This window comes from Rattus norvegicus, chromosome 4 (genome assembly GCF_021556685.1).
Source record: "Rattus norvegicus strain SHRSP/BbbUtx chromosome 4, alternate assembly SHRSP_T2T, whole genome shotgun sequence".
NCBI classification, from domain to species: Eukaryota; Metazoa; Chordata; class Mammalia; order Rodentia; family Muridae; genus Rattus; species Rattus norvegicus.
Genome location: NC_141537.1, coordinates 3,995,918 through 4,012,569, shown reverse-complemented (window position 1 = coordinate 4,012,569; position 16,652 = coordinate 3,995,918). Strand labels below are relative to the sequence as shown.

Sequence of the window (16,652 nt, the reverse complement as noted above, 5' to 3'; positions counted from 1 at the left end):
TGTTTTTTTTGTTTTTTTTTGTGTGTGTGTGTGTATGTGTGTGTGTAGAGGAAGTCTACTGATTTATTTGAGTTAATTTTATACCCAGTCATTTTGCTGAAGGTGTTTATCAGGTTTACTAGTTCTTTGGTGGAACTTTTGCATCACTTAAATATACAATCTTATCATGTGCAAATAGAGATATTTTGACTTCTTCCTTTCCACTCTGTATCTCTTTGATCTTCTTTCAGTGTCTGATTGCTCTGATTGGGGCTTCGAGAACTATATTGAATTAGTAGGGTGAGAGTGGGCGGCATTGTCTAGTCCCTGATTTTAGTGGGATTTCTTCAAGTTTCTCTCCATTTAGTTTAATGTTAGCTACTGGTTGCTGCATATGGCTTTTACTATGTTTAGGTATGGTCCTTGAATTCCTTTTCTTTTCAGGACTTTTATCATGAAGGGGTATTGAATTTTGTCAAATGCTTTCTCAGTATCTAATGAAATCATCATGTGGTTTTAAATCTTACAGTTTGTTTTTATAGTGGATTATGTTGATTTTTTCCATATATTAAACCATTCCCAAATGCCTGGGATGAAGCCTACTTGATCATGATGGATGATTGTTTTGATGCATTCTTTCATTTGGTTTGCGAGAATTTTATTGAGTATTTTTGTGTCAGTATTCATACGGGGAATTTGCTCTGAAGTTCTCTTTCTTTGTTGGGTCTTTGTGTGGTTTAGGTTCAAAAGTAATTGTGGCTTCATAGAAGGAATTCAGTAGTGCTCTCGCTGTTTCAGATCTGTGGAATAATTTGGATAATATTTGTATGAGGTCTTCTATGAAGATCTGATAGATTTCTGCACTGAACCTATCTGGACCTGGGCTCTTTTTGGTTGGGAGTCTTTTAATGACTGCTTCCATTTCTTTAGGAATTATGGGGTTGCTTAAGTGGTTGATCTGTTCATGATTTAACTTCAGTTCCTGGGATCTGTTTAGGAAATTGTCTATTTCTTCCAGATTTTCAAGTTTTGGTGAATATAGGATTTTGTAGTAGGATCTGATGATTTTTTTTTGAATTTCCTCTGATTCTGTTTTGTCTCACTTTTCATTTCTGCTTTTGTTAATTTTGACACATGCTCGGTGTCCTCTGATTAGTGTGGCTAAGGGTTTATCTATCTTGTTGATTTTCTCAAAGAATCAGCTTATATTTCTGTAGATTCTTTGTATAGTCCTTTTCATTTCTGCTTGGTTGATTTCAGCTTTGAGATTGATTATTTTCTGCCTTCTACTCCTCCTGGGTGTATTTGCTTCTTTTTGTTCTAGAGCTTTTAGGTGTGCTGTCAAGCTGCTGACATATGCTCTCTCCTGTTTCTTTCTGTAGGCACTCAGAGCTATGTGTTTTCATCTTTGCCCAGCTTTCATTGTGTCCCATAAGTCTGGATATGTTGTACCTTCATTTTCATTAAATTCTAAGAAGTCTTTAATTTATTTCTTTCTTTATTCCTTTACCAGGTTATCATTGAGTAGAGCATTGTTCAACTTCCATGTATATGTGCACATTCTTTCTTTATTTTTATTACAAACCAGCTTTAGCCCATGGTGGTCTGATAGGATACATGAGATTTTTTTCAATATTTCTATATCTGTTGAGGCCTGTTTTGTGACAGATTATATGGTCTATTTTGGAGAAAGTACCATAAGGTGGTGAGAAGAAAGTATATCCTTTTGTTTTAGGATAGAATGTTCTATAAATAACTGTTAAGTCTATTTGTTTCATAACCGCTGTTAGTCTGTCTATGTCTCTGTTTAATTCCTGTTTCCCTGATCCCTCCATTGATGAGGTTGGGATATTGTAATCTCTTACTTTTATTGTGTTAGGTACAATGTGTGCTTTTAGCTTTAGTAAGGTTTCTTTTATGTATGTACGTGCTCTTTTATTTGCAGCATTGATTTCCAGGATTGAGAGTTCATCTTGGTTGATTTTTCCTTTGATGAACATGAAGTGTCTTTCTGTATCTTTTTTGATTACTTTTGGTTGAAATTTGACTTCATTCCATATTAGAGTGATTACTCCAGCTTGCCTCTTCAGACCATTTGCTTGGAAAGTTGTTTTCCAGCCTTTTTTCTCTGAGATAGTACCTGTCTTTTTCGCTGAGATGTGTTTCCTGTAGGCAGCAAAATGCTGTGTCCTCATTACATATACAGTTTGTTAATCTGTGTCTTTTTATTGGGGAATTGAGTCCATTGATCTTGAGAGATATTCAAAATAGTGATTGTTGCTTCCTGTTATCTTCATATTTGAAGGTGAGTTTATGTTTGTAAGCTTCTCTTCTCTTTGTTTTGTTGCAGAATGATTCATTTCTTGCTTTTTCTAGGGGGTAGTTGGCTTTCCTCTGTTGGGCTTTACCATGGATTTGTAGAAAGATATTGTGTAAATTTGGTTTTGTCATGGAATATCTTGGTTTCTCCATCTATGCTAATTTAGAGTTTGGCTGGATACAGTAACCTGGGCTATCATTTTTGTTCTATGGGGGTCTGTATGACATCTGTCCAGGATCTTCTGGCTTTCATGGTCTCTGGTGGGAAATCTCATGTAATTCTGATAGGTCTTTCTTTATATGTTACTTGACCTTTTTCCCTTACTGCTTTCAATATTCTTTCCTTGTTTGTGCATTTGGTGTTTTGACTCTTATGTGACAGGAAGAGTTTCTTTTCTGGTCCAATTTGTTTAGAGTTCTGTAGACTTCTTGAATGTTTATAGGCATCTCTTTCTTTAGGTTAGGGCCTTTTATCTATGATTTTGTTGAAGATATTTACTAGACTTTGAGTTGGGAGTCTTCACTCTCTTCTTTACCTATTATCTTTAGGTTTGATCTTCTCATTGAGTCCTGGATTTCCTGTATGTTTTGGGCCACTAGTTTTTTCCATTTTACATTAACATTGACAGTTGTGTCCATGATATCTATGGAATCTTCTACTCCTGAGATTCTCACTTCTATCTCTTGCATTCTGCTGGTGATGCTTGTACCTATGGTTCCTTGTCTATTACTTTGGTTTTCTATATCCAGTGTTGTCTCACTTTGTGCTTTCTTTATTGTTTTCATTTCCATTTTTAATTCCTTTACCTGTTTAATTGTGTTTTCTTGTAATTCTTTCAGGGATATTTGTATTTTACCTCCAAGGGCTTCTACTTGTTTACTTGTGTTTTCCTGCATTTCTCTAAGGGAGTTCTGTATGTCTTTCTTAATGTCCTCCATCATCATGATGAAATGTGATTTTAGATCAAGATCTTGCTTTTATTTTGTTTTTGGATATTCACTGTTTGCTTTGGTGGGAGAATTGGGCTCTGATGATGCCATGTAGTCTTGATTTCTGTTGATTTTGCTCCTGTGCTTGCCTCTCACCATCAGGTTGCCTCTGGTATTACAATGTTTTGCCATTTCTGACAGTGACTTGACCTTCCTATAGGCCTATTTGTCAGGAGTGCTGTAGACCTGTTTTCCTGTTTTATTTCAGGCAGTAATGGGAACAGAGTGTTTTGCTCTCAACCTTGTAGTCATTCCTGTTCATTGGCTTTCAGCTGTCCCTGTGAGCAGGAACAACAAGGGTCTGCCCCTACTTCTTCTGGGTCCCTGTGTGCAGGGGGCCCAGACTGTGCTAAGCGTTTTCCTCTAGAGTCAGAAATGTGGGCAGAGAGTAGTCTCCTCTGGCTTCCCAAGCATGTATGAACCTCTGAAGGTCCATCTCTCCCTCCCACGGTATTTGTGTTGAGAGAGCTCTGTGACCTGTTCCACTCATATCTGGGTGCTATCTGGACCACAGGGCTCCTGCAGCTTGACTTCTCCCAACTTCCCATGCCCAGAGGCAATATTCAGTTTCCTCTTGGGCCAAGGATGTGGGCAAAGGTGGGCAGAAGTGGTGGTCTCTCCTGCACTACAGTATCAGGATTGCACACAGTTCTAGGCAATCAGGTCTCTCTTCCACGGGGTTTGGGAGCAGGGACTTGTGGGCCTTGATCAGCGAGTTTTGGGTACCAGATAGAAACCAGAAAGATCTGGTCCCAGAGGAAGTTTGACTTTGTGTGCCCTGAGTACACAAGGCAGGCCACTTGGGGCAGAAACATTGGTCTTACTTCTGGACTTGGGCCTGAAGTCACTCCTTGGAGCTTGGTTTCATCTCTCTGTGCAGGCAGAAACCAGAAGGCCCTGCCCCCACTTCCCCTGGGTCCCTGTGAACAAGGGGCCCAGATGGCACTAGGTCAGAAATGCAGGCAGAGTGTATTCTCTGAATTCCGAGTCATGTCTGCTCCTCTGAATGTCGAGCTCTCCTCTCACAGGATTTGCATGCAGGGAGCACTCTGACTGAGTTCGCTCAGATGCAGGCACAGTGGGGACTGCCTGAAATTTATTTTTTATTGTATGGTCAAGTACCATGATGAGAATGACTTTTAGAATAAAGATTATATTTTGCTTTATGATTCCAAAAGTATCTGAGCCTGCAAAAGATAGAAGCATGACAACAAATGCTTATAGTGGAGACAGGAATGGTAAAAGGAATAAAATCTTTATATCCACTCATATTAACAGTAGAAAGAAAGAAAGAAAAAGAGAGAGAGAGAGAGAGAGAGAGAGAGAGAGAGAGAGGAAGGAAGGAAGGAGGGAAGAAAGAAAGAAAGAAAGAGAGAGAGAGAGAGAAAGAAAGAAAGAAAGAAAGAAAGAAAGAAAGAAAGAAAAACCTGGCATTGAGGAAACATAATATATCAATTCCCAACCACTGTGCCATAATTTCATCATGAAGTCTGCATCCCTTAAAGTTTCAATAACTTCCCATAAAATGTTACCAAAAAGGAAATATGTACTCACATGCTCCAGTCTATTTCAATATGTAATAAAATAACTAAATTAGCATGGATAAATTGTCTTTCAAGTCTTATTATGTCCTATGTCATCCAATGCTTAATAATAACTTCAAATAACTTCAACAATTTAAGAATGTGGGGCATTAATTTCAAAATTCAGAGCCTGCCCCACATGTGGCCCATACATATACAGCCACCAAACTAAATATGATAGATGAAGCAAAGAAGTGCAAGCCAACAGGAACCCCAAGGTAGATCTTTCCTGACAGACACAGCCAGAATACAGCAAATACCTAAGCAAATGCCATCATTAAACAACTGAACTGAGAGCGGAACCCCCGTTGAAGGAATCTTAGAAAGGACTGAAAGAGCTTGAAGGGGCTTGAGACCCCATATGAACAACAATGCCAACCAACCAGAGCTTCCAGGGACTAAGCCACTACCCAAAGACTATACATGGACTAACCCTGGGCTCCAATCTCATAGGTAACAATGAATAGCCTAGTAAGAGCGCCAGTGGAAGGGGAAACCCTTGGTCCTGCCAAGACTGAACTCCTAGTGAACATGATTTTGGGGGGAGGGTGGTAATGGGAGGATGATTGGGAGGGGAACGCCCATAGAGAAGGGGAGGGGGAGGGATTAGGGGGTTGTTGGCCCGGAAACCAAGAAAGGGAGAAACAATCGAAATGTAAATAAGAAATACCCAAGTTAATAAAATGAAAAAATGGAATAAAAAGTATAAGAAAATAAAAAGAACTACAAAAAAAGAGAAAATATGCGATTTTCAAATGTCAGAGCGTGCTGATGGTATAATAATTTCCTCTGAGCGCGGAAGGAATGAAAACTGCAGCTCTCTCCTCTCTCCTCTAAAATTGTGACATTTGTACAGTAAATAGTGACATTTAAGATTTAGCTGACCCTTTTCACCATAGCTAAATTTATCAGTATATGTCTTCATACAAATAAATGTTCATTTGTTTCACTCATAATTATGAGTCTTCTCAAATTAACAGTCAAGATTCACCATAATAGTGAATGTTAAGATGATAAACACAGGTGTCTGAAAATACAAAGTTAGTGTTATACTAGATTGACCACATGGCCTTGTATATTATGTTCCTAATCAACAATGTTTCATAAACTCGTCCTTAACTCATTAAGATTCCAAGTTATTTTAACACTGTGCTAATTCTCAGACGAAAATGTAAACACATTTGCCTTTTAAAGGTATAATCTTTTATTTCGTTAATTTATTTTTAATTTTTTAATTGTTTATTTTATTTATTTACATTTCAAATATTATTCCCCTTTCCAGTTTCTGATAAGCAAGCCCCCATAACATTCTCCCTTCCCCTGTTTCTTTGATGGTACTACCCTGCCTACCCACCAACTCACTCTCTCCTCCTGGCCATGGCATTCTCCTATACTGGGGCATCAAGCCTACAGAGGACCAAGGGCCTCTTTTCCCATTGAAACAAAATAAGGCCATCCTGTGCTACATATGTGGCTGGAGCCAGAGTTCCCTCCATGTGTATTATTTCGTTAGTAGTTTAGTCCCTGAGAACTCTGTGTTGTTTGGTGGATTGATATTGTTGTTCTTCCTATGGGGTTGAAATCCTCTTCAGCTCCTTCAGTCCTTCCACCATCTCCTTCATTGTGTTCCCCGTCAGATATTTGGCTGTATAGGTATCAGACTCTGGCAAAGTCTCTTGGGGGACAGCTATATCAGTTTCCTGTCAACAAGTACTTCTTGGAATCAGCCATAGTGTCAAGGTCTGGTAGCTGCATGGAATGAATTCCTAGGTGAGGCACTTTCTGGATGACCTTTCCTTTAGTCTCTGCTCCATTCTTTGTCTCTGTATTTCCTTTACACAGGAGCAATTCTATGTCAATATTTTCAAAATGTGTGGTGGCGCCATCTCTCAACCAGGGGCCATGTGTAATCTCTGGATATAATCTTTATAGGTTCTCCCTCCGCTTTGTTGGGTATTTCAAGTAATGTCATCCCCATTGGGTCCTGGGAGTCTTTTGCTATCCTGACATCTGGGACTTATTGGTGGTTAGCCCCAGTTCCTCATCCTGCATTACTCCACACAAACTTTTAAGTAACTCTAGGTGTTAATAACAATACTTCACCCTTCACTGCATAATATTCAAAAATCTGTTTTTATGATTTTTTTTAATAAAACACTGAACATTGGATGACACTTTTTTTCATTCTTCTTAGGTCCCTCAGTCTGTATATAGTGAGAGTTGTGGGCCTGGATACAGTTAAGTGACCCTAGAGGGCAAGCCCATCTGCTGCTACAAGTGCACACCTTGTGCAGACAATGAGATTTCTAATGAGACGGCTAAATACAATTTTATGGGTAACTTCCTATTTCTCCATAGGATTCCACAGCATGCTAGAAAATGAAAAAGGTCTGAGTAGAAGTTAGATATAAATCTTTTTGTTTCTCTTTTAAAAAATTTTAATGTCATAATTCATTGCAATCCCCTTTAAAACCTCACCACAGCCATTACAAGTCATGCTTGACATATCTTTACTCCAGTGCCAATATTGGTATAGGAAGATACAATACTTTCTTCTGTACTTTTTAGTATTTTTCATTTCTCTTTTTCATTTAACATGTATTAATAAAGTATCAAAGATCGTTTTTCAAAATATACTTCAATGATTTTAAGAATCATTTAAGGCTCAGATCTGTTGCAACTTCAAGGGATTATTAACAACATATTTCTTATTTTTAGTTGTTTGACAATGTCGTACAATGCATTTTAATCACGTTTCCTACTCACACTCCTTGTAGGTATCTTTTCTCTTCCCTAGTTGCCAAAATATGTAATTATAGTATCTAATACACCTCATGATACTTATCTATACTTATTTGGGTGCATGTCACTTAAAAAGGTAGGTAACTGGCCATATTCTGCACATTGAAAAGAACTTATTCTCCTGCTAGTACCTCATTTTCTAGGGGTTGGAGTGTCTTCAAAGATCCCTGCAATAACTATGCTGAAATTTGGTCTTGATTAAGCGAGCATGCATCTAATACACTTTTTCATTTGTTATGAATTTATGAAATCAATTTCTATGTGTTCAGAAAACAGTGTTATTTCGTAGTTTTCTATACACTGAAGATCTTGGTAACTTTCTGGCTTCTCTTGGATTAGAGTTTTACAGAACTTTTTATTTTGTTACTGGACCCTTTAGGAAAGATTAGGGTTTGTGGTCTTTTAAGGAGTTGTACTGCTAGGGTCTGGCTTTAGGTTTTAAACTTTCATGTGACATTCTTTTTTCTGCTGCTGCTTTCAAATCAGCATATATATTCAACTTGTGTTCTAATGTGATCTGTCCTTTGCTGCTTCTATGTTTCCTGCTAGTGTGGAAATGAACAAATACTCCAATTCTATAAGCACATACCATATTAACTAATTAATTAATTTACAATCCTGTCATGGTCCCCACTCTGTGGCTGGCCTCCAGCAGTCATTGTGGTCACTGGGCTGCCTTTCCTCTATCCTTAGTCTCTTCTTCATTTTTCCCTGCAGTTCTCCTACACAGGAATATTTCTGGGTCAGAATTCAACAGAGGTCTGAAGCAGTGGGGGTTGAGAAACTGGGAGTAGCCACTAGAAAGTCCCAGATGTCAGGAAAGTAATAATTTCTCATGACCCAATGGAGATGAAATTTACTAAAATAACCAATGAAAGGGGAGAAAGTACCTAGAGACCATATTTAGAGTTTAGCCAAAGCCCCCTGGTTGAGAGATTGGGCCTCCCACCCACCTCAAAAAGAAAAAAAAAATTCCAGTCCAAAGGAAATGCAGGAACTGAGAGTGGAGCAGAGACAGAAGGAAAGAATATCCAGAGATTCCCTAACCTAGGAATTCACCCTATCTGCTGATGCCAAATTCATATACAATTGCTGATGCCAGGAAGCATTTGCAGGCAAGAGGCTGTTATAGCAGTACCCTGAGATGCTCTGCCAGAGCCTGACTAATATAGACACAGATACTCTAGCTGACAACCATTGAACTGGCACAAGTATCCCAATGGAGGAGTTAGGACAAGGACTGAAGAAGCTGAAGGTGTCTGTAACCTCACAAGAAGAACAAAAATATCAGCCAACTAGACTCCCCTCCCCAATCCCACATACATACAGACACACAGATCGTAGGAACAAAACCGCCAAGCAAACAGTACATATGGAGGGAACCAGAGCTCCAGATGCATTTGTAACAGAAGATTGCTTAATCTGGCATCAATGGGAGAGGAGACCCTTGGTCAATTGGAGGCTCAACGACTCATTGTAAAGGAATTCTAGGGCAGTTAGGAAAGAGTGGGTAGGTGGGTCAGGGAGCTCCCTTATAGAAGTTGGGGGTCCGGGGTACGATAGGGGCTTTGAAGAGGGGGAACTAGAAAGTAGGATAACATTTCAAGCGTATGGATGTTATTTTATATAATATAAAATACACATATATACATGCAAGAGGAAAGCAAAAGTTAAGTTAATGGTTTGACTACCAGTACTAGGCAATTTTATTAAAGGCCGTAATGCCTCCCCCCTCATCAGATGTTTATCCAGCTAGATACCATCTTCTTGTCTCTATCAATGCATGCCCAAACTAGGCTCATGGCTCCACCTTCTTGCTCTGTCAGGGTTGGTGGGGAGCAGAAGCTCCAGGTTTAGTAAGAGACCATATGGAGATTGCACTTGGTTCCTTGGTGAGCTTTTAGGATTCATAAACATTTCCTGGCACAACAGAATCTTTATTTGGTGTCCTGTCAGAGGGGGTTAGAATGCATTTTCATGTAACAACAAACATAACAAAAGCCCAACTTTGTCAGAGATTACTCCTCTAGGAGACTGTATTTAAACAATGTCCCTGACTTAAGCAGGGGAGGTATTTGAACCTCCTCATCCAGTCCCTGCACAGCTTGCTAATGTACACCACCTGACTTGAATGGTCCTCTTCTCACTAAAATGTGGAGTCATTCTCTTTTGTAAGGAACTATTTCAGAAGTATACACTTGCTTAACAATGCATTTTATGCTGAAAATGGAAACAATTTGTTCTGTACAATGGAGCTTTGTTTTGCTTTTTCGTTTCATTAGTTCATTCTCATAACAGAAAGTTTTTATCCAAATATAGTTTCCTTTGCCCTAAGGGAAAAGATACACTTTACATGTACAAATAAATAAAAGCTATATTAGTCTAATGATCAGATATGTTTGGAAAAATCCTCCAAATATAGATGACCTCCTGTGTCCTTTCAAAAGTGCACTTTAAGTAATTTTATTGTATTATTTATTAATGTTGTTACTTTGTGTTGCTTAAGATGAATATATCGACCACTACTTTATGCCAGGCAGACATTCTGCTCAATTCTTTATTTCAGTAATGTAGGCTTAGCAATCAGGAACCCAAAGAGGATTCAGAACTTTCCTCTATCTACATAACAGCTATGATACATGAAGTACAATAAGCTCCCCGAGTTTCTGTTTCTTCACCGTTGGAGATAAACCTCCATGTTCATGAATGGTTTGTCAGCAAAGGTTTCCTGTACTAGACTTTATCCCTAGTATGGTGATGCTGAAAAATGACAATCCTTTAGAATTGCTGCTTAATGACACTACAGAATCTGCTCTCATAAATGGATAAAAGTAGCTGTCATTGCAGGACTGAGATATTTTAAGGGTGAGTTGTTACAAATTCAGCTTCTGATTGTTCTCTACCCATGGTTTGATGTTGAAACTTTTCCAACCACACACACACACACACACACACACACACACACACCACTCTGTTACCACAACTTCCTCATTGCAGTCAGCTAATATTGATACTACTTTTGAATTTCAAAAAGCAGTGAGCTAAATAACCTCCTTTCCATTAATTTTTTTAACCTACCTAGGTATTAGTAAAAAACACAGTATAACACCTAAAGAAATGTTTAACATATTTAGTCATAAGGGAAATGGAAATCAAAACAACCCTGAGATTTCACCTCACACCATTGAGAATGGCTAAGATCAAAAACTCAGGTGACAGCAGATGCTGGCGAGGATGCGGAGAAAGAAGAACACTCCTCCATTGTTGGCGGGATTGCAGACTGGTACAACCATTCTGGAAATCCGTCTGGAGGTTTCTCAGAAAATTGGACATTGAACTGCCTGAGGATCCAGCTATACCTCTCTTGGGCATATACCCAAAAGATGCCCCAACATATAAAAAAAACACGTACTCCACTATGTTCATCGCAGCCTTATTTATAATAGCCAGAAACTGGAAAGAACCCAGATGCCCTTCAACAGAGGAATGGATACAGAAAATGTGGTACATCTACACAATAGAATATTACTCAGCTATCAAAAACAACGATTTTAAGAAATTCGTAGGCAAATGGTTGGAACTGGAAAATATCATCCTGAGTGAGCTAACTCAATCACAGAAAGACATACATGGTATGCACTCATTGATAAGCGGCTATTAGCCCAAATGCTTGAATTACCTTAGATGCGTAGAACAAATGAAACTCAAGACGGATGATCAAAATGTGAATGCTTCACTCCTTCTTTAAAAGGGGAACAAGAATAACCTTGGCAGGGAAGAGAGAGGCAAAGATTAAAACAGAGACTGAAGAAACACCCATTCAGAGCCTGCCCCACATGTGGCCCATACATATACAGCCACCCAATTAGACAAGATGGATGAAGCAAAGAAGTGCAGACCGACAGGAGCCAGATGTAGATCGATCCTGAGAGACACAGCCAGAATACAGCAAATACAGAGGCGAATGCCAGCAACAAACCACTGAATTGAGAATAGGACCCCCGTTGAAGGAATCAGAGAAAGAACTGGAAGAGCTTGAAGGGGCTCGAGACCCCATATGTACAACAATGCCAAGCAACCAGAGCTTCCAGGGACTAAGTCACTACCTAAAGACTATACATGGACTGACCCTGGACTCTGACCTCATAGGTAGCAATGAATATCCTAGTAAGAGCACCAGTGGAAGGGGAAGCCCTGGGTCCTGTTAAGACTGAACCCCCAGTGAACTAGACTGTTGGGGGGAGGGCGGCAATGGGGGGAGGGTTGGGAGGGGAACACCCATAAGGAAGGGGTGGTGGGAGGGGGATGTTTGCCCGGAAACCGGGAAAGGGAATAACACTCGAAATGTATATAAGAAATACTTAAGTTAAAAAAAAAACAGTATAATAGAGAAACCTATCTTGTTGACATGTGATATTAATCTGAACTAGGTATTTATGCTCACAGTGTTCAGAGTTGTTCAACTAGGTGGCTGGGCCTAACATCCCTAAAAGTTCCTGGAAGTCCTAAAAGGTCTATTAAATAGTTAAGGAATAGTGAAATGCAGAGAATGCAGAGAAAGGTTTACTCAATGTGGCCAAACCAGGAAGGGAAGAAATTTAGAGGTCTAATGATCCACATTACACCACAGTGAGAACTATGCATAATAAAGCAGTCCTGTTACAGGTGTAGGCCTGCCTATCAACAGCCATCATTATCTTAGCCTCTCCTGAAAGGGGACTGACAAGCTGTTAGAACTACTCAAAATCTCCTCCTGGGAAACAAGCAGCCCCTCTGGGAGGCATTAGTGCCTCAGCTTTTCAATTTCCTAAGCTAGATACCTAGAGAAATGGCAGGTTCTTGTGACTTTCTTTCTCAAATGCATGATAGTTAAGTGAGGAGCACAAAACTCTCCCTTTAGAATTCCTTTGGTCCTACAAGAGGGTTATACAATGTGACCTGAAAATTATTTGGAATCCATAAAGAAAAAAAATATAGGACTGTCACTGACATCTAGAGGCTACCGAGCAATCTCAATTTTCTCTAATTCCTTGAAGTGGAATCAGGACAATTGGCTTTGCAGCAAGTCATAACTATCGCTGACCTTCCTACAACTCAGGAGTTGAGCTCCAGGAAGACCCTGATGAGGAAAGAGTTCACTGGAATAAAGGCAGCTGGAGACATTTGCTCCATCCTCTACATGTCGCTAATATCATCCTCAGCAAGAGGATGGTAAAGTAGTAGGCACTGGGAGGCCTAGGTCAACTTCTTTTGATGTATGCACAAGCCACAAAAGCAGAGGACTCTGCTCCCAACAACTCAGCTCCTTACATTCCCTCATCTCACCCTGACAAACGAGGGTTTCAGATATAATTTCTTGTCATGGAAATCGGGTAGACATCTTAGCAAACTGTTGTCCTGTCCACAATACCTGAAATCCAGGTCATAAATAATGAGAGTCCTTGTCTCACCATTACTAGTACCTCTGTCCATGAATCTCTAGGTAACAGGTTTCCTGGTGACTGAGTTTCTCAACTGAGGAAGAGAATTTATATGTTACCTGGCTTAGAAAAATCAAAAGGGTGATGGTGGTCACAATTCCTGTTTCCATATTTTCCATACTACCTTCTAGAGAATCAGTGAGAACATGCAGAAGGACATTCTGAAACCTTCTTCAGAGATCTCTGAGAAGAGATGCACAATTCTGCCCTAAAAGACCTGTCAGGAACAAATCTGATGCAATCTAATTTGTTTATTGGGGATAGCTCAGGCTCAATACACTGCTGAGCTGCAGGATGGTTTTTGGTGAAGAAGATCCCTATACACTCATTGGGACAAGGTTTTATAGAGAGCAGCAAGGAAGATTGCACACTTTTATAAATAACAGCTAGCAAGGGGTGTTTCTTGCCTGTCTACCATCTATGTCCAATGCTTTGTGGCCTTAAGCATAACTAGCTGATGTTGGGAGCCAAAACTTAAACTTTATTTCTTATTGATGGTTGTTATGCAGGGGTAGATTTGTACCTGATGGTGCAAATTTGTTGGGGAAAATAACCTGAAAACTGGCGCTGGATACAGGTTTGTTAAAGATATTAACATGAAAATGCAGGTCTTCCTTGGGTTAGCCTAGGAAATGGAATTAGGCACTGTTTTGTGTTTGTTTGTTTGTTTCTTTGTCTTGGGGGTGGTAACTTGGAAAGCTAGATACTGGCTTTGGTTCAAACATAGGTCAGGTTCTCTAAGATGGAGTCTGTTCCCAAATGACTTGGTCTCTCAGTTTGAGGAGTCACATAGATCTATAAGCTCTGAAAGCAGATTCTAGAGGTAAGAAAAGATGTTTGAGAGTGCAGGAATCTATGATGTCCTCTAATTTGGCCCGAGGTACTGTAGTATGTACCATTTTAGTGATCTTTGAGAAGATCAAATGTCTCTGAGCTGCAGAATCTCAAGCCAGAAGCCAGAGGATAAATTGAATCATAACAAGCAAGAGGTGTATTCTGAAATAAACCTATTTAGTTTGATGCGTCATAGTGGATATTGCTCTATGGAGGAAAGTGTCCAGATTCTGAGGATGTTCCATTAAACAACACAGGAGCTTCCAGTTCCGATCCAGATAGGAGTAGGATCTCTGAAAGAAGGATTAGACACAATGGCCATTATTGTGTGAAACCAAAGTTCCACCTGTAATGATGTAGAATACCATTTGTACCATCCTTTCAGGGATCTCCATGAATGAGAAAAGAGAAGGATAAGGCTCAAAGGAGGGTGTTAGGACCCCAAAACAGAAAGACAGTGTGGAGTAATTTAAAATAAGAATTCAGCAGTAGAATTCTGGAGGACAGATTGGAAATAGTTCTCACTCAATGTGAATATGCAGGTATTTGTCCTTGTGAGACTAACTGTGAAGTATCATCCCTGTCTTTGCCTCTACCTTAATGTTAACAAAGCTCCGTGAAGCCGGGTAATGGAACATGAAATTTTGAAAACAGGCACACAGCACAACGAGGCATGTTGAATAGATGGCTTTATGTTGGACATATTGGAACATAGATGAGTATTTTCTCCATGTCAGTGGACTATTATTAAATCCTTGTTCACTTTTCCATAAAACTTTATATTGAACTGACATCAATGGAAAGTGCTGGGATACTGAAAGTGAAAGCAGGTTAAACTGAGGTCTATTCTAATTGCCACTAATAAACACAGCCTTAGGTTTCCTCACGTTATGAACACTTCACTGAGCTAAAGATTACAATGTATGCTTCAGCAATAGTGCATGAATGTGAAGGATTTATTGTGTATCATTAAAAAATAACATCTCTATCATATTATAAGTGATATTTCCCTTAACCGAGGTAGAAAGAACCACTCAAAGTCAAACTTCAAGACTCGTGTTTTCTTGAGTGCCAATATAATGGAAGAGAGATGGCTGGTCAGAGAAGTTACACAGATTTTCACACTGGGGTTCTCCTTTAATAGACAGTCTTGCAAATACATCCATATCCAAATGTATAGAAAGGAGATTTTTTTTAAAACTAGTTTTTGAAAATCCTCATTGATGATAACAATTTTTGCCTTTCATGAAGAGTAGGAAACATTCGTGTCATAGAATTAACACATCAGGCTCTCAAGGTTTCATGCCAGCTACACATTGAAACCTCAAACTCTCAACACAAAAAGTTTTTGGGAAATATGAATGACTTTCTTATAATAAATACCTCATTCTCAGCACAAGAGGTTTCTTCTTCATATCCATGAACACAAAATGGATTTTTACAATTTGATAAAGATTTACTGTGTCTCTTACCTACTGACTTTCATGGAGGAATGAATATTATCCTTCAGCTGGAGGAGATGGGCACAAGTAGACAATACATCTTGATTTCCACCTTGGAAATATAGATCAGGAAAATACTAACAACGGAGATATTGGTGCATCCAGGGAGAAAAAATGAGATCCTAAATCCAGAGAAGGCTAGGTAAAGGAGCTTCTGGAGCCAAAAACATCAGCCAGAAAGTCAAGGACATCTGTCCCAAAAAACCAGGGTTATGGCTGCAGTTGAGGTAGGATGTACTTGTGTTAAGATGCTACAATTAATAATCCCACGGTGGGAAAGATGGATTAGTTAAGAAGGTACAAATTTGCATTCAATCATGAAGATAAATACTTAGATTTCTAATTCAAAACAAATAAACAACCTCTGCCCCCCCCCAAAAAAAACAAAATCAAAAACAAAAACAAAACACACCTAATCTCAGTCATAAGGAGGCAGAGATAAGCTTCTTGGTACACAGTGGCCATCTAGTCTTACCTAATTAAATGAGAAATTCAAGCTTAAATGAGAATCTCAAGAAATGTAAAGAATGACACTGAAGAAACGCCTAAATAGAACACTGATTACTCTTCCAGTGGATCTCAGTTCCATTTTTAGCATACAAAGGATAGGCTACAATTGTCAATCATGCCAATTTAAAGGGGATCAAAGGCCATATTCTGTTCTCCATTGGCACCAGGAACAAATATCGTACATAGACATACATTTAAGACAAAATATCATACAAATAAATATAGTAATAAAATACTTCAAATAATATAGTACAGAATTTGAGAGGAATACAACTCTCACTGACTCTCTCTCCCGCAAATTCATCCCACATACCCCCAAGATTGCATCACAAACACACACACACAAGTGCACACACATGCACACATACACATACATACACAAACATATACATAAGAATGAAGGGACCACCTTCTAAATCACAATATGAAGAACACACTCATTTCTCCATACCTACTAGAACAAGAGAGCATGATCACAGTTCATAACAAGGCTGCAAAAGTGGTGCAAGTGCCCTGTACTCTGGTATATCTATGGTTCCATGAAGAGATTTAAAATATGCTTCAATACAGAGGCATAATGAAAAAAAAAAAACAACAAAGTAACAAACAGAGAAACTAACATATATTTCTAAAGGATGGTCCAAACTGAAGAA

The 16,652-nt window shown here is 39.1% G+C and overlaps 1 pseudogene; it reads left to right on the top strand.

Moving 5' to 3' along the window:
• The window catches only part of Vmn2r116l-ps20 (vomeronasal 2, receptor 116 like, pseudogene 20), a 35,751-nt pseudogene extending 22,863 nt beyond the window's left edge, over positions 1-12,888 (top strand).
• The last annotated feature ends 3,764 nt before the right edge of the window (positions 12,889-16,652 follow it).